Source organism: Microchirus variegatus (genome assembly GCF_963457635.1).
Source record: "Microchirus variegatus genome assembly, chromosome: 3".
Classification (NCBI taxonomy): domain Eukaryota; kingdom Metazoa; phylum Chordata; class Actinopteri; order Pleuronectiformes; family Soleidae; genus Microchirus; species Microchirus variegatus.
The window spans coordinates 38,435,161-38,459,041 of NC_139804.1; the positions used below are offsets into that span (position 1 = coordinate 38,435,161).

Below are 23,881 nucleotides of genomic sequence, written 5' to 3' on the forward strand. Positions count from 1 at the left end.
AAAATGGGACAATAAATAGTCTGTTTTTCCTCAGAGTGGAAGAAAAGCACGGGGGGAAATATCATCTAATACCATAACTATGTGATTCTTAAACACTGACTGCATGGGTCTATTTTTGTGAAATAATGGATTCACATTTGCTGAAAACACCACAGAATCAGTGCTGCCGACAATACGAATGAGCTGAGAAGATACTCTGTATCAATACTGGTCCAATACTAGTGGAAATAACTGGATTGGAAAGTGGGAGATGGCAAAATATGATCCAAACACCCTTAAATTTCAAATAAATGCTTCACAATTCTTCACCAACTGATTATTTCTTCTTTATAGGAGCAGAATATTTGTTTTAGAGTTGGAATATTACATTGTTGATGTAAATTAAAGCTGCAGTATGTAATGTTTGGTCACAGAAATAATGTACATTTATTAGTTTGCTGCATCCTTTACCTGTAAATAGGCATCGTGAAGCAAAACTATCAGACCTGACTGAGGGAGCGCTTGCGTTTATACATTAGCTAAGCAGGGGTGGGCGGGGACAAGAAACATTTATCTCGTCTTTAGCGCGGGAATGACCTTTTTTGAGTAGTAGAATTCATTTCTCACAATTCCTGACAAATCACTTCCTGTGTACAACGTGGAAATGTCACCGGGCGACACAGGATCTTAACATATTTAAAGTTACACGCAAATATGTTTAACATGAAGTAAGAATAGCAACAACAGATGCAGGAACAAACAAAAAAATCTGGAACCCACATGGTGCTGACAGGAAGAAAAGCTAACGTAGCACAAAGCTAAGGAGACGTATTGGTCCGTTCCAGATTGATGAAGTCTGGAATGGACTAATAATAATAGAAGTCTGGAAAACTCCTCCAAAAATGTCAGGATCATTTTTTAAAGGAAAAGACAACACATTCCTGGACAGTAAAAACAAACTCCATCTTTTACACAACAATCTAAGAATGTAGCAGTCAAACGTCTGTTTTTATCTTTTTATCACAGCTATTGTTTTATACTCGTTCCTCAATGTCGTACGATGTTTATTTGGCTCTTTTGTAAATTCTTGTTATGTCAGACAGACGCAACGACTGCAGCAACAACAATGAGTCACCAAACTAACAACCGACCAATCGAATGAAGAAATAATCAACATAGTAAATGTTCTGATGGGTTTTGAAGGCTATGATGTTAGCGCGCTGCCGTGATACCCGGGCCTCAGGATCCAGATCACGTTGTGAGGTTATTGTTAACAGTATCGTTTATCGTTTCTACCTTTACTCTCTCCTGCTTTTGTCCCCCATTTTCCTTTCACCCCAACCGGCCGAGGCAGATGAGGAACTTTGAATTATCTGTATTATTCATTCATTTTCTAGAAAGTACAACCAACAAGAAACAACAATAATGAAAAATAATAACAAAGATTTTCGAAGACGAGGTGAAACTGAACTGATTCAAACAAACTGGGAAGTGAATGCAGAGTTTCCAAACAAAAAAATGGAGCTAGCAGCGTTTTCAAACCTCCATGAAACAACAGCAAACATATCTAAAGCAGAATTGATGTATTTTTAAAGAGGTAAACAGACAACAGTGGAGCCTAAGATAGTTATGACAGTGAGACACAAAGGAGAGGTTTACTTTGGACAATGACACCAGGATTTAACTTAGTCCTGTTACTTGTCAACAGCTCATCACAGACGACAGAACAAGAACCAGCTTTGAAATTCCATCAAATCGGAAACATGACTAAGGCTTCGCTGGAATTTAGGAGGTGAAACAAAACATGAGTGACTTGGCTCATCACCATTGGCCCCACATTCACTTTCAACCTGCTAAGTCAACAAGGGCCGACCAGCTGGAATGCAGGATCCTCAATCCTGCAGATCCACATACTCCTGTAGTCACTCCCTGGAAATATTACTGCTCTGTGATGAGTCACATTTCAAACACACCATCAAATCAAGGTGAGACGCAGGATTTATAAGAGGAAATAAGATCCACACGGGGATAATCGACGTTCTCCGAGGGACATTTTTAAGAAAAACTGTGGTGCACTGAGGGAAAATTGCCTCGACGAAGGCATTTAAAGTTAAATCACCTAAAATTAGGTGAGAAATTGCATAATGGTGCTGCTCAAGAGAGCAGATGTGACGACCCGTTACCTTGGAGATCACTGCATAATTCACCACGCGTAAAGAACATTAGAGAAACCTGACTTTCAACAAGGAGGTTCTGATTTTGGGCTGCGTATATTTTTCTTTTTCGTGAGCAACTTGAAATCTTAAAGACATCTTTAAGATGATCCACTTATACCTCAGATCATCTGCCCACCATCTTATCATATCCAAAGAATGCTATGAAATCTTAAAGAAATATCGATTATTGTCATAATCGATGAATCAAGTGCTTGTTTTCTTCACAAAATGTTGAAAAATGTTGATCAAATGTGGAAATAATGATGTTCTCAAATGTCTTGTCCACAAACCAAAAATGCAGACTACATAGTTTCTCCAACACTAGGATATTCAGCTGCAACATGAGATTACACCAATGTTACATACTGTACCTTTAACACATCTAGGTTTAGATAACTATTTTGCTATTTTTACATTATGGAAGATGATCCACTCAGACCGCAGTGAAATCACGACCCTAAAAAAAGTCTCAACTGCTCAAACACGACTTTTGAGTTAAGATAAAAGATAAAAGAACCTGAAAAAACATGCATTTTTTTTGCGGTCATTGTCACAGATGACCTAAATTGTTGGGTTGCTGTCAAAGCTCACATCTGTAATGTGAAGAACACATGCCAGGTTACATGACTGCACACGTCTGCAAACACCACATCAGGAAGATTTCCTTCTCCTGAGAAACACGTGTGCACACAAACATTCTCAGAACATCTTCACACATCAATCCAACACTGAACCTTTTATCCTTTCACGTCATCGCGACCACAAAACAAGACTCGTGATTTGCTTCAGTCCTCGTGGTGATGCAGATAAACCTCTGACCACACAAGGAGCGTCTTTATCTGAGCGAGCGTAAAGCAGAGCTGTGTGTTGTTGATGTGGTTTCTTTCCTGTTCCGTTTTTTTTTGTTTTGAAAGATAGAACATGAAACATCTCCACATTAAAAACAACAACACTAATATATTTTAATGACGTCATCTGCTATAACCTCTATTACAGTGAGGAAGGGAACATTCACAACTACTAGATCGCCATCAAGTTTGTTCATCGTGTAATGTGAAAACACACAAGAACCAAATAAGACAACAATTCCCATGATCCCATGCTGCCTTTTGATAACATTAAACTTAGTATTTTGTTATAGTTTTGACTGACATCAGAGAAAAATCTAATTATTGTCTTTATGCGAAGAACACTGTATTTATAAAAATAAATGTTAACATGTAAATGGACTGAAATTGTAGTAAATTTAATTTCTCAAAGTTGTATTTGGAACACCTGCGACTTTCTTGCGAAAATAGTCTGGATTAATGTTCTGTCCGCTTAAGTTATTCAAAGTTTTTAGACACAACATAGTGGCTGACATGCTAACAACTAGCTGGCAGCTAAAGTTGTTGTCGCAGATGACGGCTAGCAACAACAACTTAAGCTGTTGTTATGGAAACGACGGCTATAGTTGTTAGCATGTCGGCCGCCATTTCCTGTCTTTCACCCACCTTAAACTGCTAGCTACAAGCTAAAGTTTTTGTCATCTGTGACATATAACATATCAACTGGGGAATGTGTAACATTAACATGCTGATTTGGGACATTTCACCACAAACAGACCAGCTAGCTAGATAGCAATATTTCATTAAGTAAATCAATTCCTAGCTAATGCATTCAAACTAGGACAAGGACAGTCATATTGAGCTACAAACGTAGCTTGACTTGATTGTTTTCAATGTACAATTAATGTAGGGTATAGTTGTAGCTATTGACAATTGGTGGCAATAGTTTTAGGTGGTTTAGGTAATGGATAATTGTTAGGGTTATGTTTCCTCATCAGTTTTTGTCACTGTTGTATTATTATTCTGTTTAAAAGTTTTTTTTTTAAATTAATTACAGGCGAGCTTGAGCGCAAATTTGGCCGAACTGAACATATATATATGCAGAAGTGCTGTCAAAAGTAAATGCGCCAACGGCGTTTAACAGCTTCAACGTTAACGCAAATTAACGCATGACGCGTTTCCATGACGACTGACTTTAAATGAGTCTGTAAAGTAACGCTAAACTTTAAAAACAGAGGCACACATACGCAGTACAGAGGTACGCTGGTTATTTGTAGCGCTGCTCTTTTCGTTTAATAGTTTGACTGTAGGCGCGCTAACTGAGCTAACTGGTAAACGGTGCCTGGACTCCGGTGTCGCGGCACGTAAACAAGACGTCATGCGCGTCTTTTTTCAGTCAGTCGTCATGGAAACGTGACGCGCGTTAACTTATTGCACAGCACTAATATGCAGCAGTAATTCAACTTCGCAATCGCATTATCTGTGCATCTTAGTCAGACTTTGAGATAATTCAACGTTGAGTGATTCAGTGTCACAGAAACACAGAAGACAATGTAAAAAAACAGAATTAAAGGAAAGAAAATTAAAGTTATTTTAAAATAAAAAAGACCAAACGCAAAATGCTATATTAGCATAATGGTTGTTGAGTGAGCAGGCGTGGTTGTAGTTGAGGGGGGGCTTTGTCCTCTCTATTATAATGCAGGCCCTGCCCCCCCTCCCTGCCTCCCTGTGCTGACCTCACATTTCCAGGTAAAGGTTACAGGCCGAGGAGAAAGCTGAGCAAAAGGCCTGATAGAGGTAAATAAAAGAGAGAGAAAGCAGCAGTAATGCTCTCGTGGGTGAAGCTTTAAAACTGTCAGCTCTCACAGTAGTTTCTTATTTACACTGTGATCTTATCTGCTCTTACATAACTGATCCTCTGCTCCTCAGCGTTCCTCAGTTTATCTAACAGCGATACACCTATTGACTACTTATTGGCCAAAGGTCAAGTTTGCAGTGACACACACACACACACACACACACACACACACACACACACACACACACACACACACACACACACAATGTTTTCATGATCTTTGTCTTCCCAGTGATTATTTCTCTCCTGTTCCATGATCTTTATATGGAAATTAAATGAACAGGACAAAAAAAACGAGCCTCAAAGACACGAGCAGACGATGTGGACGTGGTCAGTCAGTCGACTGATTGCAAACATATCCTCACTCTTGTTCACTCGCCTCCACGTCGCTCTGCATTCAAAAGCTCATATTCATGTGCGTGTGTCATTGCTTATTCACTAGATTCCATGCAAATGTGTGTGTCCAGTAACAACAAAAGCTCTGTAACACCAACTCATTTCACATGTTGATGAATAAAGCTCTATCAACCTTTGACGTCAGACTTTTTAAAAACTGGAATACAGCGTATGCTGTTATTCCTGATTGTTGATGTTTATGTTATTGTGTATTTTATAACACAATAAATAATAATATCTCCCTGGAATTAGCCGATGGCCACAATCTGGCATATTTACACCTTGATGTTCATTAACCCTTTAAGCTACTACTCAACCATTTGGTCGACCACACTTTAAGTCACTTTATCTCATTGAAAAATGCATCAAACTGAACTCACTAACACTTAATGTGACTTGTTCTGAATGTTGTACTGTAGGCTCTAATTTCACGTTATTGTTATCATAAGTAAATAAAATAAAATAATAAAAAATGCTTTTGCTTTTTTCTTGGTGTGTACCTTAAAGGTGCCATATGTAAGAATCAGTCCAAAAACAGTTACTACATTCAAATTCAAAATATCGAGGTCTTTTAGGTTTGGTTTTCTGACGTAACTGGCAACCCGTGGTTGCTCGGCAGCTGAGACTCTACTGACTGCAATGAGTGGTAGACAGCGGTAGGTGGCGCCACATGACGCCAAAACATGATTTTAAAACATAAACATGATTTGCAGTCTGCAAAAGATTTTTTTTAATGCAAATATTTTGTCTGTACTGTTGTTGTTGGTGAGTTCAGTTTGTTATATGAACATTATTCCTGAGTCTCTGTGACATATTAGGAGGATTTTATCATTTATTACATAATGCACCTTTACAGGGTTAAAGTGGAATGCCCCTAGGACTGCAACTAATAATTATTTTGATGATTGCTGATTAGCTTCTTAAATGTTTACATTTAAGAAGCTGAGAAATCAGAAAACTTGATTGAATTGCCCCTAAAAATGTATGAATTGATTCTCTACTGTTCAGGTAATTGTTGCAGCACCATCTGATAGAAGATATTTTTATCTCATTCCTGGAAGAATGACAAATATTTAAAATAGTAGAATTTAATAGATAAATACTTTATTAATCCAACAGGAAATACAAGTAGAAATTTGTATTAAAAGCTTAAATTAAAGGCTGAAAGGTTTCCAATCGTAGGACGTCAGTCTGAACTGTCACATCTCCTACCTCCTGCAATCCTCTTGAGGAGCTGTTGCCTGGCAATGATCCTGCCCAGCCTGTATCCTGAGCGTCTGCGGTGATGGTCCATTCTCAGGTAGATATCCTGAGTCTCTCGGGTCATACTACCCAGACACTCGCTGCCCGTGGACTCTGGCAGCTCTCGAAACATCACTGAGGATAAAACAAAAAAAAAAGGAACTGCTTCCTCTGCGAACGAGCTCTTTGACCACACAACCAAACTCACACACTCTCCCAGAAAACTTCACATACAGACGCAAAAAGCCTGAAGTGAACCGAGAGGCAAGGCAGAGCCGAGGCGAGGGGGAGGAGTGCCAACACTTCACTGTTTTTCCTCAGCTCATGTGACCCAGAGGAGGCCAATAGCAGCAGGACAGTGGGAGTCCTGCCCACCTTACTGAGCTGAATCCAGTGTCTGTGTGAGCTTCCCCCTGCTCTGGAGGGAAATATAAATACCATTGGAATGCCGATGGTGTGAGTAAAGGAGAGCAGGGGTGGAAGAGACACAAGTGTGGGAGGAGGCCAGAGAAATATAGTGTTTTTTTGGAGCCGCCCTGATCTCAAACAACTCCTGAGCTGTTGCTGGTCACACAGGTGCCAAGTTTACTGGGTAAGAGTCGCTACGAGGAGAAAACTACAAGAGGAGAAAGAGTGGAGGAAAAAAAAAGAGAGAGAAGTCATTTCTGTTCCCCCACCCCCACCAGCCACAGGAAAGGCCTCTCAGCAGGTCTCCTCCAAGTGTCAGCTCCTCGGGGGGGAAAACCAGGAATTTCAGCCGGAATATCTGGTGAATATCTGGTGAATATCTGGTGAATATCTGGTGAATATCTGGTGAATATCTGGTGAATATCTGGTGAATATCTGGTGAATATCTGGTGAATATCTGGTGACCAAACGTCGACACGGATGGAAAGATGAGGCTGTAGATTCAGATCTGTTGGTTGTGACGAAAAGAATCGTCTGACTTTTTTTTACAAGGAACGTTAGCCTGAAACTTAATAAAAATGTTTGTCGTCTTCATCCACGTACCCCCCCACCCCAAAAAAAAATTACTCCAACTACTGTAGTAAATATGCCAGGCCTCTATGTGGCGCTGTAGCACTGCTACACCAAAATTGAAGAAGAAGAAGATGTTGCGCAAAACAAGGCAATCGGAGATGGCAGACTTCGCCCCATTCACGCAACAAGCAAGCATTTGGCGCCCTCTGCTGGTCATAGCGACAGCCACCAACAACAAAAACAGAAGAAAGAAAATTAAAGTTATCATAGAGTGAAAAGACCAAATAGTAATGAAATCATTGTTTTCCCAAAGTAGTGTACTATATCTGAAAATCAATTAATCAATTACTAAATTGATCGTCAACTATTTTGATAATCCATTGATCGGTTTGGAGCTTTTTTCATGATTAAAACAAGATTTCTGGTTGTTTTAGCTTCTTAAAATGTGAATATTTTCTTTGTTTCTTTGCTCCACATAAAGAAATCATTCAAACGGAATCATTTTGGTTTGTGGACAAAAACAAGACATTAGAGAACATCGTCATTTCCAGGTTTGACAAACACTGATCAACTCTTTTCCAACATTATCTGACATTTTATGGACCAAACAATTCATCGATTAATCAAGAAAATTATCGACGGATTAATCGATTAAGAAAATAATCATTAGTCGCAGCGCTATTGTGTACACAACAACGCAAGCTTGGCGTTTTTTAAAGATTAAAAAAGTTTTGCTGTCCCTTAAACGTTATTCCATCAAAATTCAAATGGCGCTGGATTTAAACATTTAATTGACGTACTGGAACCCCTCTACGGAAAGCCAAGCAGGTCAAATCTTACTACAAAGGTGTATGATTATGTTATTGGAGGTCAGAGGTCAGGGTTAGTGACCTTAACAACAGATTACTGGACATTCATAGAGCTACATACACTCTCTATACACTTAGTTTACAATTGACTGGTTATTGTTACATCCAATATATACACTACCGTTCAAAAGTTTGGGGTCACCTATACAATTTTTGTTGTGTTTTCCATTAAAAGTCACACTTTTATTCATCAAGAGTTGCAAAATGAATAGAAAATATAATGATTTTTATTCAAAATAATAATTTTGCCCTTTAGTCAAAGAACCAGCAAAACTGTTTTCAGCTGTGCTAACATCATTGCACAAGGGTTTTCAAGGGTTTTCTAATCATCAATAGTCTTCTAACGTGATTATCAAACACAATGTACCATTAGAACAGTGTTAATGTGCCTCTATACACATATGTACATATTCTATTAAAAACAGATGTTTGCAGCTAGAATAGTCGTTTACTACATTAACCATGTATATTTCTCATTAATTTAATATCATATTCATTGAAAAAAAATGCTTTTCCTTCAAAAATAAGCACATTTCTAAGTGAGCCCAAACTTTTGAATGGTAGTTTATGTTGAACAGTTCTTCTGAGAACCTTCACAGACACAGAATCTCCTCCTGATTTAAAACCTTTCTCTTTACAGAACAGCGTTGAGGAAAAACAATCCTCACACCTCAAGTAAAGTCCACATCCGTCCAGTGCAGAACCATCATCATCCCTCTGCTAATGAAAGCCTCGCCTCACTGTACAGACTCATCTGTGTAGTGTATGTTCTGTAAATGTATGGCGTCGCACATATGAGCTCTGCACACAGAGCGTCTGTTCTTCTCTATAACTGTTTGCTGGAAACAGCCGAGCTGCACAAAGACCACGGTTCAGCATGAACCTCCTCACACTCACGCCCTCAGGTGGAACTATTTTTAATAAGAAGTCCGTGTTGATTTATTTTCTGGAGGTACAGAGTGACGGTACGCCAAACTTTTTAGATGATTTCACTGAGCAGTGACTCATTTGTGACGCACAGACACCTGTGTTCATTCATTCATTCATTCATTCAAATGTCCGCAAAATTTTTGGGACACAGATTTCAGGTACGGAACTTTAAGGAAAACTATGATGTCATAGCCACACCTCGTAGAGTTCGACTGATAATGCAGATTTTTAGAAATTAACGCAGCCAATAGGCGTAAATTACTGGTTTTCAATCATCCAGCTTGACTATTTCCAGTAACCTGTTAGCCAAAGATGCATCGATGTTCTACGGTTGACGTTACCAAGAGTATATTGCGATAAATTACAGCATTTCACAACGTTGAAAACACCTTTTTCATTTTAAGCCAGGCCGAAATACTATCGCTAACGTGACTCGGAAAAGTCCAAGTTTCCCCTTAACGACAACTGACCAGAAGTTAAGGAGTTAGCTTGTATTTAAGCAGAAGTTGTGTACAATTTGCGTAACTTCAGTATCCAGACATTAAATAACACTAATGGTAAAAAGTAAGCTTTTAGATTAAATAAATCCGTTTTGTCAAGTTTCAGAGAACAAAAAATTAGCGCTGGGCGCTAACGGAGTCAACGCACGTTAACGCATGACGAGTTTCCATGACGACTGCTCGGAAAAAGACGCTAGCCATGAAGTCATGTTTACGTGACTCCAGATTGTTAAAATGAGTCTCTAAAGTAACGCTAAACTTTAAAAACAGAGACACACATACACAGTACACAGATATGTTGGCTATTTGTAACGCTACTACATGCTTCGTTTAATAAACAGATAGATCCAGTTCTACTATAGGCACGCAAACGGTGCTAAAGGAGCTAACAAAGCTAACTTGTAAACAGTGCCTGGACTCCAGTGCGGCGGCACGTAAACATAACGTCAGGACGTCGTCATGGTAACACGCTGTGCGTTAACGTTGACGCAGTTAAACGCCATTAACGGTCCAGCATTACAAAAAATGCATATGATTGTTAAAAAATGGCAAATATTTGCCCAATTAATCGGTCCTACGCTACTCTCCAACAGCGCCACCTACGTGCCACACAGCACAAAGTGAGGTGAAGTACAAACTAACCCGGAGCAGTGAGCTGCCTGCATTCAGCGGCGCTCGGGGAGCAGTGAGGGGGTTAGGTGCCTTGCTCAGGGGCAGGGATGTTCATCCCTCAGCCTCTACGGTGTTTAAAAATACACAATAATGAGCTTAAAAGAGAATATTTTAATATCAATATAAAACTATGGAGTAAAGTAAACAGTGTGTGTGTGTGTGTGTACATTAATAGACAGATTAGAGTCGTTTGGGCAGGTTTCATGTAAACGAAGACGTTTCTCGAAACTATTCCGCGTTACGGAAATCCTCATCAGATTTAAAAAGCTGCAGATCATCGAGGGAAAGTTCTGTTTCCGTGTGCACGAGGATTTAAGGTGTCGGGTTCAATCGTGAGTGGCAGCTCGTTGGCAACGGTGTGATTCACCTTGAACTCCTGTCCTGTGTTTTCAGTCTTCCCTCCTCGTCTAGACGAGCACATGCGGCACACGGAGTATCGCGTTACGGAATCAATCACCGCGCCGCTGTGAAACACGATAATGAACGAGATTAATGGTGTTTTGGTGTCTGTCAGCACTGGAATACCTCGTCTGGGGGAGGAGGAGGTTTGGTAAAGAGCTGCAGGAGCTCCAGTGTTCCCTTGTTGTAGGCGAGTGTGTGTTTAACTTGTGAACGTTCTGCATCGTGGTCTCACAGTCCCAGTGACTCCAGTCCTTATCAAACCAGTCTCAACACGCCTCCGTCTGGCTTTTTCAAGAGAGCGCCGACTTATACGGCGCGACAACGGGAATCCTCGCGCTCACGCTGAACACACACGACGCTCGTAAAAAATAAATAAAATGTTGCCGCGCGATGACAAACTAATCCAAAAAAAGCCGTGATGAGGCCATTTGATACACTTCCACGTGTCAATCAAACTCCAGCTCCAGCCAGGTGTGATGACAAAGAGGAAAACCTGAGTGTGACGCTCTGAATCACAGAGCTTAAGAGCATACGGTGGGGGGGGATTTAGACACTGGTTACTGTGATGTGGTTCTGATTCACCAGCAGACACATGTAATCTGCTCTGGGCAGCTCTGGCTCTGCTGTGGCACAGTTTCCTGTGGTTTAAGGCTTTAAGAATAGCAGCAGTGTGACGGCACATTTCCACCTCGTGAGCCACCGAATGTCTGAATTCTGAGCTCAGGTCTGGGAGTAAATTGCACTTTTAATATAAAATACCACACATACGACCAGTTGAGTCAAGGTAACTCAACTCCTTCATTGTTGAGCTACCATGAAGGTTGGCAAACCTGTGTCAAACTCAAGGCCCGAGGGCCAGATGTGGTCCGCCAGGTCATTTTATGTGTCCCACGAGTGATTAATTGGTCTTAAAAATCTGTGTTAAAATAGGTCTGTGCTGCTTTAAGGCGTGTGTTGACCATAAACACAGTGAATCATTGATTGATTTACTGTGGCTGACTATTTAGAAATATCTTACAGAGTAGTTACCTTTATTTTACATTAAATTTGGTTACATTTAGTTACATTTATTCTCTATGACAGTTACATCTGACCCTTTGAGGGTAACCATTATACTGATGTAGCCCTCAGTGAAAATGAGTTTGACACCCACTTTGCGCTCTTGCCTTTGCAGCAAGAAGACCCAGGTTTGAGTCCCAGTTGGAACCAGGGTCTTTCTGCATGGAGTTTACATGTTCTCCCCGTGTGTGCGTGGGTTTTCTCCAGGTTCTCCAGCTTCCTCCCACAGTCCAAAAACATGCAATATGAGGATTAGGTAAATTGACCGAAGGTGTGAGAGTGTGAGTGACTGGTTGTTTGTCTCTATATGTGGCCCTGTGATGGACTGGCGAACTGTCAGCTGAGAGTGCCACAGCACCCCCCTGTGGAGGATAAAGCAGTAGAAAATGGATGGACGTCTGCTCAGACAGTGAAGGGTAGTCGCACTTGGAAAAATATAGAGTTGATTCCACATTTGTTGCTCAAAACAGTTAATTTCGCAGAAATCGATGAATGAAATGCGGTTGTTAATTAGTCACAACTTTGCACTTGGCACGATTTATATATTGTGGTTTGGACCATCTTTAAAAACTGGTTCCTCCTATAGAAAGTTTGGAGAACCCTTGGTCTAAAGAGTCAATTGTCAAACAAAACCTTTGTTTGTGAGGATGTTTTGGCTGATACACACAAACTCTAACAGGCTTTTGTTCTCACAAAGATACAAATACAAGAACACTAACACACCAACTGTTTAAGGAGGAAAAAAGTTAAATCTACCTGAGAATCAGCTGTTACCACAGTGATGAGCCTCAGCTGTGAGGCCAGCATTTGACTATCAAACTTCATGCACACACACACACACACACACACACACACACACACACACACACACACACACACACACACACACACACCTTTAGGAAAGTGGAAGCTAGGATGAGATTTAATCTGATGAAACATCTGCATGACTTCACGTCTCATGTTTCAGGCTGAAGACACAGATTTGTCATTTACTCTGTGAAGAGCTGCTGCTGCAGCTGTGGTCACCTAGTGGTGGACCTGAGTCACTGCAGCCATGACTTTGAACCATTAGACTGAGAATCACTGCAGAATCAGACTCATGACAAAGTGGCTTCATACAGAAGATGACGTCTGTGAACCTCACCATCACATATTAAATGTTGTTGTCAAATTCCTGTCAAATTAGCAAAGAGAACATCAGTATATTTTTAATCCTTATCCTACTTTTTCTTCACCTTTTGATCTAGTAAAGTTTTTAGGGCTGCAGCAACCACGAATCAGGTATTAATCAATTTGATCATTTATTGATCATTTCCAGTTTTGCAACTGTTCATACGTTAAAGAACCAAAATGAACTGGTTTAAGTCAACGTTCACTCAGGAGAAGCAATAAATATTCACTTTTATTATAATATTCATTAAAATAGATTTCTGTGGCTCATTTATTTTCATACAAATACATATATATATACAGAAAGAGAGAGATCATGTTTCATGCAGTAGTTTTTTCCATTTTCACGGTGCAAAAAACCCTGTAAAGTCGCCCACCAGCGCCCCCATGTGGTATTACCAGGCATGTGTTAATTTTAATGAGCGAATGAGTGAAGTCTTTTCCTACACGTGTGCAAAAGTTTATGGTTTATGTTCCACTGAGTCTCACATTATCATTTATACAAATATAAAGTTTATATCTACATCCATACAGTATATGATGTATGACTGGAGATCATTATTTAACTATTTTTTCAAATCAAAAGTGTGTTATCTTTTAAAACATTCCAATCGTATACTGTCTTCAAAGTGATTTTGACCCTTTTTAAACTGATTTCATTCTAATTTCACTGCATTTATTTAGTCAAATTCTGATTTTAGAACCATTTAACTTTGTCATCATTACTTTGCAACACTATTCAGTCATTCTGCTGAACTTTTTTACAGAAGAAAAGTGGAAAAATCTGCAAATCCCTTGACAAATTCATATCATATTTAATGAGCACTTCCTTTTTCCTTCCAGTTTTGAAGATTAGGGCTGAAGCAATTCATTGATCCATCAGATCGAGTGGGTTTTCTCACTATTAAAACTATTTTTCAGCTTTTAAATGTGAATATTTACTGTTTTTACTCCATATTACACATAATGCATGCAATATATACAACATTAATATACAGAAATCAGTATGTCAACAGTGTGTCAACCTGCTGAACTTTTTTAATGAAAGAAAAGTGAAAAATCTGCAATAAGGTTGACAAATTCATGTCATATTTAATGAGAAATATCGATTATATGAAGATTAGTGCAACATGGATTCATTCATTCATCAGATTCAGTGCTTTTTCATCACAATTCATGTTTGAGATTTACTGGTTTTGCTCCATATTATGAATATAAAACAGAATCGTTCGGGTTTTTGGCAAAAAAGGGGTCAAATCGTGGATTAATCGTGAAAATAATCTACCGATTAATCGATTATTAAAAAAAATAATAATAATAATCGTTTACTGCACCTTTTTCATAAAAGGCAGCATGAATTTTTGGCACGATAAAAAAAAGACAGTGACCGAGCACCGTGCGCTCCTGCAGCGGGGCCACGGTGCTCGTGGAGCGGGGACACTGACCTGCGAGCCTCCGCTCCCTGACGTTCCTCCAGAGAAAGTCCCAGGCTTTAGACGTGGAGCTCCGCAGCTGCTCGCTCAGGCAGCGGCGCAGCTTCAGCCTCGCTTTGCTGGAGCTTCTCCTCCTTCTAGTTGTCATCATCGTTAAACCTCCAGCATTTAAACATAATCACACAAAAATCCACGAACGTCCAAAAACACGAATTAACCCACGGAGAAAAAAAAGTGTGTTTGTTAAGAGAAAAGAAGCGAAAACTTCATCAGCGACGACGGGAACATTTTTATCAAGAATTAAATCCTGTTTGATTGAAAAAATAAGTCATAAAGTGATGATTAAACACCAGGAGATCCACGCAGTGTGTGTGTGTGTGTGTGTGTGTGTGGAGGAATGAATCCACGCAAAACGAGCGCCACACATGTGATGAGTTCACGTGCTGTGGGAAATCTGGGAACTGACAGCAGATCAAAGTATCAAGTACCTTATTAAAGGAGATACTTGAGTAGAAGTACAAGTATTTCACCAGAAAAGTACTTAAGTAAAAGTACTTAAACTATATGATATTTACTGTACTTAAGTTTTAGAAGTAGAATTATTAAAAACGTGAAAAGTTAGGATTGAGCCATGGTGGATCAATGGTAGCGCGAGTTCAATTCCTGGCTCTGCTCGTCTATGTGCCCTTGAGCAAGACATTTAATGAATGGGTGAAAACTGTTACTAGAATACAATAATACAAGACTAGAAAAGCTCTTTATAAATACAGACCATAATACTAACTCTTCTTCTGATGTTATTTGGTAATAATGAGTAACTAAGAGTTAGAGGAATGGAGTAAAAGTACAAGTTGCCAGAAATACAAATAACAAAGTAAAGTGCAGATATGTGAGCTTTGTACAGTAATGAAGTATTTGTAATTTGTTACATTACAACAAGGCTGATAACATAATATATCACAAAACCTATTATTATGTTTTTAATGTCAGATTTTAGTGCTTTTATTTTCTCTGCTCTTTTGATGTTATTTCCTCCTGTGAATTTCTCGTTCTTTTTGTCCAAACACTTCATAAATGTGTCTTTTTGAGAATAAAAATGAGCAATTTCTATCATTGTTATCGGAGTTTGTTGTGTATATTAAATGACATGATACTGGACTTTAACAATCTGCAACAATAACTAGTTTAAAATTGTGCGTATCATTACATTTTAAAAACATATATAATTAAAAAAAACATTAGTATTCAGCTATTTTATATAGTTATGTACTTTTTTACGGCAAGAATGTGACAAATAGTGCGACCATGTGTCTGAGTGATGTGACAGTGTAGAGAGAATATATGGGAGTTCTATCTCAAAAAGTCCCTTTTACATGGAGCACCTGAACGCATCACAAGCATGAAACCAGTTGGCTCAAACTCCTGGACTGTTCCATTTGGATTCAGGAATTGGAATTTTCCAAATTCAAAAAAACTTGGATTTCCAACCTGGAGTCAGAGAAACGCTGGCAACCAACGACATGAGATTCCAGGACGACTGTCACTGTACAATTTATTTTTTTACTATGATGAATACTTCTGTCGTGTTTGTTTCACAGCAAATACTCTATTTTATGATGATATTTCACATTAATTTCAAAATATATACATATATTCGTATACATATATACGTATATATATATATATATGCACATATATACATACACATATATACATGCATACACATATATACATATATATGGAATGATAACTAGTTAATAAAAGAAACATATTTATGATAGTAACATGATTATATGATTACAAAAATGTATTAATGGAAGCAATTATAACTCTCATAACTTGATATTAAGTGGTGGACCACATGTGGCCCGTGGGCCACGAGTTTGAGACCTCTAACGTACAGCGTCAGTCACTGGTTTTGCTGTTCAGTCTTGGGACTCTGAATTCAGGGCTCGCACACCTTGGTTCACATCAAATTCAAGGATTTTTTCAAGGACTTTTCTAGGCCCAATTCTCTCATATTCAAGGACTAGAATGTGCTGACTCAGCTTTTATTGATTTCTCTGGACGAGCGATCGTCCTTTTTCAGATCTCGATCATTTGCTCGCTCTTGTTTTAACTTTACTCGCTCGTTGTTCTGCACGGAAGCTTACGTCAACGTCAAAACACACTTTCAAAGAGTCCATGTTTGTCCTGCGTAGGCCTCGTCTATGTTCATCAAGCAATGCAGGGCGTGAAACAGTAGGTGGCGCCATAACAGACAAGGGACACAATTAACTTGCTTACGGAAAATCAATGACCAATGTCTATTTAGAGCCATTTTTAAGGATTTCAAGGACCCGTGAGAACCTACACTTGTAAAAGGGTTAGTGTTAGTGTCTGACATCCTTTTGCACCAAATATGTATAAATATTTAGCCAATATTTTGGGTATATTTAGTTATTTTTGTGTCCGAGGAGAGTTCAGCGAGTGTTTCTAACCCGACAGAAGAGTTCACTCTCAGCTCCGTTGACTTTTGTTGTCACAATATCTCGTGTAAACACGGAACCCAAACTGTTCCTCTGTGGAGGCTGAGATATCGTCATTATTTTAGGAATGTCAGCGCATGACCTCAGCGCAGTGATATCAGCTGAATTAATGTGATGTGGTCACACACACACACACACACACACACACACACACACACACACACACACACACACACACACACACACACACACACACACACACACACACACACACACACACACACACAGAGTGAAGATTGACACTTTCTTAAAATGAGCAAACCTCTGCTGACCTCAGTTTGACCTGAGACAACATGACTTCATTTCAATAAGGACAGAGACACCGTGTGTGTGTGTGTGTGTGTGTGTGTGTGTGTGTGTGTGTGTCAGTTTTCTCATTTCTCTGTCCACAGTCACTCAGGAAGATCCAAACTGATCTGCTCTAATCTCAGTCGTTCACAGTAGAGCGAGGGATCATGGGAGATTTTATGTAAATATCAGCGACACGTGATATTGGACTTTATGCCAATAATAGTCCTTTGTCCGATAATCAATACCAAGGAAAGTACAGTTTGAGACAGACTGACATTTCTGCCGATTCACACCAAAGGAGGAATGATTTCATCAACAGAATGATTTCCTGTGAAAGTCTTTCATCCACATGTAAACTAGTGCAGTGTTCGCAGAAGTATATATTCCTATAGGGGGAGCTGAAGAAGATTTTTCAGTTATGGTAATGCAGCTAAGGAATGTGAATGCTAACGTAATACAAACATTGTGCAACCGTTACATATACATATACAAATCAAATACTCCTTGTAAAGAGATTCCAGCTGGCTGACGGCCTCAAAACAGCTAGCTACGCTAATGCTAATCGTAGCCTCGCCAGCTTACCTTTGGAAACAGTTTTGCCAAGTTAGCCGCAAAATAGAAGCATGCTAATGCTAAATAAATATGTGCTTGCGCATTGGTGAATGGACACTGACTTTGTGGTTTCAGAACAACACCATGTTCTGCGTTGAACTGTGTGAAATTGAGCCGCTTCCTGTTGTTGACACTGATAATCCTGGTGTAGAGTGATAAATCGGCGAAACATTAAAATGACTCCAAAAATCATGAAAGGTGAAAAACAGCCATGCTCAACACATATCCAAAATTTTAGGGCGATCTGACAAACATTCAGTGAGATATGACACAGACACAACTGGTCAAATGAACCATGTGACTCACACCCAAAACGACTCCAAAATCCAAGATAACTTGTCAATTTCATCAAATTATTGACTACATTAAAGTGATAGTGAATATACTTTTCCTAAATCCAGCCTGATTCCAACAACCTGTACTTTTGTTGCTTTATTTGACAAACTTCTACAACAGGAAATGTACAATTTTTAAACTTCTGACCCTCCTGCACCAGACCCCATACACTCTTAGAAATAAAAGTGCTAAGTAGAACCATATAAGGTTCTTCTGCTTGTCCTCATAGGAGAACCCTTTTTGGCTCCATGTAGAACCTTTCTATAAAGGTTCCACCAAGAACCCTTTTAAAACCCTTTATTCAGAAAATGTGTTTTAAAGGGTTCTCTGGATCAAAATGGTTCTTACTGGAACCATTAGTGTTACCAAAAGCTCTTTCTTCCGGAATGGGTTCTTCAGAAGCAAATGGTTCCAGGTAGAACCCAGTCCCTGTTGAAGGACAATTTTGGAACCCTTATTTCTAAGAGTGTAGAGAAAATAAGCATTTTTAGCTGATGGGGACAGAGAAGTTACCGTTTTACTGCTGCTTTAAATGTGAAGTTTGTGTCACTGAGGTAAATCCAATCAAAGGGTTTTCAACACAGAAGTCACTAAATATCACATGTGAACTTGCTAATGGAGGCAGCAGTGGATCAACAACTCCTGTGTGATGTGTTGTAAAAGCACTCATTTTCTCTATGGACTTTGGTGCAGGATGGTGAGCGGTTTACAAACTTCAGGTTAAATGCGTTTTCAGGTTTTCATTTGGCAAAAATACAACACCGGAGTCCAGGCACTGTTTACCAGTTTGCTCCGTTAGCTGCATTAGCTCCTTTAGCGCCGGTTAGCACGCCGGTTAGCATGCCAACAGTTGAACTGGAGCGGTCTGTTTATTAAACGAAAATAGAAGCACTACAAATAACCAGCGTATCTGTGTTTTGCGTATGTGTGTCTCTGTTTTTAAAGTTTAGCGTTACTTTACAGACTCATTTAAACAATCAGGAGTCACGTAAACATGACGTCACACGTGTCTTTTTCCGGTCAGTTGTCATGGAAACGCGTTAAAATTGACGCCGTTAACTGCCGCCATCGCGTTAACGCGCCCAGCACTAATAAAAATACAATAAATATACGCTTTTATTGTACATTTATATCAAAAGCAGGGTCAGCTCTGTGAAGACGGCCATTTTGGGGCCATCGTCTGTTTACAGGAGCCCAGGATGGACAAACTAAGGCCTGCCTACATAGGTTCTCCAATACACTTGGAAGGAAAAGCAACATGGAACTTCACTGATACATGCTGCTAAAGCTACGCTACGCGGCAATCGCACCGCACCCTCGCCCACAGAGTAGAAACCCAAGTTATAAACAAGGTATCGATGTCCAGCAAAGTGAAGAGGCCGAGACAGACGGATTAAGGGTGATGGAGGACGTGTGGTTACAAGACTCTGACCTCACGTGAATCACCAGAGAGGTAAACGCTCTGCCGCTCTAAAAAAAAGAGAAACTGCAACTCTATAAAGATGAGCTTTATATCGCGGTGAGGATCATTGCGGCGAGATGATGACTGGAGCCTCGGGAGGTCGTGGAAGCAGAGGAAGTTATCGCAGATGAGCGGCACGGAAACATCAATCAGCTGCAGAACGTTTCCTCCACTGACTCGACCACATGTTTGTTTTGGACGGACGGGTTTCAGTGGAACACACTCGTTTCCTCTCTCTCTCTGTCACCATGTCATCGTTTCATAAACACACACATACATATTTATTTGCGCTAAAGTGCAGCGTTTGTGTGTGTGTGTGTGTGTGTGTGTGTGTGTGTGTGTGTGTGTGTGTGTGTGTGTGTGTGTGTGTGTGTGTGTGTGTGTGTGCCTGGTGACGGATGTGGAATGCTGCGCCCTCACTCGCTGCAGTGGGAAAATCCCCAGATGTGAGGAAACCGGCTGACGATTGGGTCATGTTGGCCGAGAGGTCTAACACCAGACCTCCTCCAATAGTCTGAGAGACTGCTCTTCACAGCCTAATGGAAACAAGGCTCAGGGAGATTTCCCCTCCTCCTCCTCCTCTTCCTCCTCTTCCTCCTCCTCCTCCTCCTCCTCCTCCTCCTCCTCCTCCTCCTCGGCCCCTGAGGGCTCGTCTCAGGCATGTGCTATAAATTTCCTGACCATATATTCCCAAGTTGAGTTCATTTTTCCAGAGCTGCCACACATATATATATCTGGTGTATATCTGGGTTTAGATTAAGGGTTTGAGGGAAGGAGGAGCTGACTTTGCTCTCGCTCCATTAAAGTGGTCACTAATTCTATTTTCTTAGAGGAATCTCCATTGAAACGTCATGGTTTCGCCTAATAGCTTTTTTTTTTGTAGTTTTATGTAGAGCTGGGCAACAAGTCAATAACAATATATAGAAATATATCATTTCCCTCAGTATTGACATAAAAAGGCTCAATATACACTACCGTTCAAAAGTTTGGGGTCACCTATACAATTTTTGTGTTTTCTATTAAAAGTCACACTTTTATTCATCAAAAGAGTTGCAAAATGAATAGAAAATATAGTCAAGACATTGACAAGATTAGAAATAATGATTTTTATTCAAAATAATCATTTTGCCCTTTTGTCAAAGAACCAGCAAAACTGTTTTCAGTTGTGCTAACATCATTGAACAAGGGTTTTCAAGGGTTTTCTAATCATCAATAGTCTTCTAACGTGATTATCAAACACAATGTACCATTAGAACAGTGTTAATGTGCCTCTATACACCTATGTACATATTCTATTAAAAACCAGACGTTTGCAGCTAGAATAGTCGTTTACCACATTAACAATGTATAGAGTGTATTTATGATTCATTTAATGTTATATTCATTGAAAAAAAGTGCTTTTCCTTCAAAAATAAGGACATTTCTAAGTGAGCCCAAACTTTTGAACGTAAGTATATAACAGTACAAACTAGTGCTGTCAAACGCCGTCAACGCGCATTAACACACGGCGCGTTTCCATGACAACTGACCGGAAAAAGGCTCGCATGACGTCGTGTTTACGTGACTCTTGATTGCTAAAATGAGTCTCTAAAGTAACGCTAAACTTTAAAAACAGAGACACACATACACAGTACACAGGTACGCTGGTTATTTGTAGCTCTGCTCTTTTCCTTTAATAAACAGACCGCTCCAGTTCGACTGTAGGCGCGCTAACGGCGCTAAAAGGAGCTAATGCAGCTAACGGAGCTAACTGGTAAACGGTGCCTGGACTATGGTGTCACGGCACGTAAAACATGACGTCGTGCGCGTCTTTTTCCGGTCAGTCGTCATGGAAACGCATTAACGCGCTAACCTTTTTTTCACCATGTATTTGTGAAGTACTGAAGTACTGTGAAGCGCCCATTTAAAATCCAACGTATAACTGTTTTTTAAACAATTTGTATATCAAACATACAAAGTCAAATGAAATTGGATTAAATAATCCATTCATTTCAGGAAATCGTTCATTAGTGATACACAGCTGGAACAATATTGATATTATATATAATATTTATCTCCGGTGTCTCCAGTTGAAAACAGCGTCATCTGAAACGTTTACCTTTTGATCCAGAAGAACTTTACAGATCTTTACAGAACTTTACCTGCGTATAATTATCACCGTCGTACACAAACATGACAAAATTCATCCTGATCTGTTGAGACGTCACTAATAAGGTTAATGTAACTGAACCATGGTACGTATGAATTACTGCAAAATACTTACTACGTAATACGATAGTTTCCTGAATATAAACTGCAGCATTGAGGCTACGTTTACACTCGTTTACACACAAACAGCGATTTTGCTTCTGAAAATAATTATTTCGAAATAAAACTCCGGCAAAAGTGGAGATTTAGGAAAACTAGTTATGACGACTCTCGAAAGCATATTTATGCAGGTTACTATAAACAGAAACTTATTTAAAAACGATGATGTGTTATTTTGGAAAAGAGAGGGAAGAAAATATCCGTTTTTCAAAATACCCCCAACTAGTGTAAACGTCAAAGACTGTAGACAGTAAGTTGCTCACAGAAGAACAGAGTTACAAAAACAACAAAATAGGAATCAAATTAAATACAAAATGGGTGAGACCAAACAGGCTTTTATTTGTGAATGTGCAAACATACACTGACTGACTGTAAGTGTCGTTTCCCTCCCCAGGACGAGACTCATCTTCAAACATAAACATCAACTTCCTGTTTAAAAGTTGTTTGGTGGAGGCTGATGCTCTGCAGCGCTGTAACTGTATCATAGGAAATAAGAAATAAATCATAAAGAGTGATCCTGTCTGTTCTATTTATCTGTGAAGGCGGTTTGAAAATGACTTAAAATCAATAAAACATGAGGTTATTTTTATATATATATACGTAATATATCGCCATTGTGAGAAAAAGAGAAGAGCGGCGAGAACACGACAGTGAGAGTGATTGAGGTTAGAAATGTTACCTCTGTGATTAAACCCTCAGCTTTAATGTGAACCAGGTGTTGAACACACTGGTGTAAATGTTTTCACAGGCATTTTTGTGAGCAGCAGCAGCTTCAGCAGACTCTGACCTGACAGCATTACATGCTTTGTCATTCAATGAAACAATAGCCACGTACGCCTGTCACGGCCGTTTTACATTCCTTCAGACTCTTTATACAAACTCTGACCCGCGACTCCTTCACTCGTGGACAAGTTTCCTGATCTTTACACAAATATTTGACATTTTTCTGTATTATTTTACACTTTTTTAAAAAATTAAATAGGCGTATTTTTTATATGTCTCCCATAGGGTCGACCATTTTGAATAAACTTTATAGTTGTGATTTTTCTCATATTTTTCTTTACTCAACAGATTTTCTCGATTAATCGATTAGTTTAGTCCATAAATTGACCTGCGAACGTCTTGTTTTCCCCAAGAAACTGAATTAATTCATTGTTTTTGGTGGCTCTGTTTGTTTGTTTGTGCTTCCACACTTGCACTTGCCAATTTGACCATCAGAGGCCGCCAGAGGCTTGTTGTCGTGAACGGGGCGAAGTCTGCCATCTCTGATTGCTTTGTTTTTTTAATGATTTCCATGTTATGCGACGCAAAGAAAAATGCACTCATCTGAAATTAATCGGTTAATATAACAAATTAATCCCAGGTTTCAACAAGTCAAATTTAAGACTTTTAAAGACTTTTTTGCACTTACTCATCTTATGCAAGCAATTCGGTTTTCTCCGCTGCTATGCTAAGCTGTAACACACCGCAGCGCGCGCAGCCCACTAGCTAGTTGTGCTCGATAAATTCTCCCCGTGCAGCACAGGTGACCTGCTTTAGTTCTGTGTTGTAGTTATGTTATCACATCCTCAAAAATAGAAACATTTCAAAGCGTGTAAATAGATTTTTAAGACCTTTCAAGACCTTTTATGAGATTTTAGGAGAATTTTAGACATTTTAAGGCCTTAAATTCAAATAATTGGATTTAAGACTTTTTAAGACGCCAGCGGATAACCTGATTACTACGTCCAGTTACGCTTTCATCAGTGCGGGTTTATCGACTTTCTGTCCACAGTTTTTGACGTATAAATCGGAATGTTGCGTGAGTGACA

General features: G+C 39.5%; 1 protein-coding gene across 2 annotated transcripts in view; it reads right to left on the reverse strand.

Annotated features, from left to right (window-relative positions):
• Positions 1 to 23,881, reverse strand: part of stard13b (StAR related lipid transfer domain containing 13b) — a gene marked incomplete at its 5' end in the record, with an annotated part of 125,996 nt that overhangs the window by 37,960 nt on the left and 64,155 nt on the right. The window contains one exon of one of the 2 annotated variants that reach the window (XM_083886271.1): positions 14,547 to 14,631. The exons of the other annotated variant lie outside the window; for it this stretch is intronic. Of the gene's footprint in view, positions 1 to 14,546; positions 14,632 to 23,881 lie in introns of those variants that run through there. 2 annotated transcript variants of the gene reach the window in all.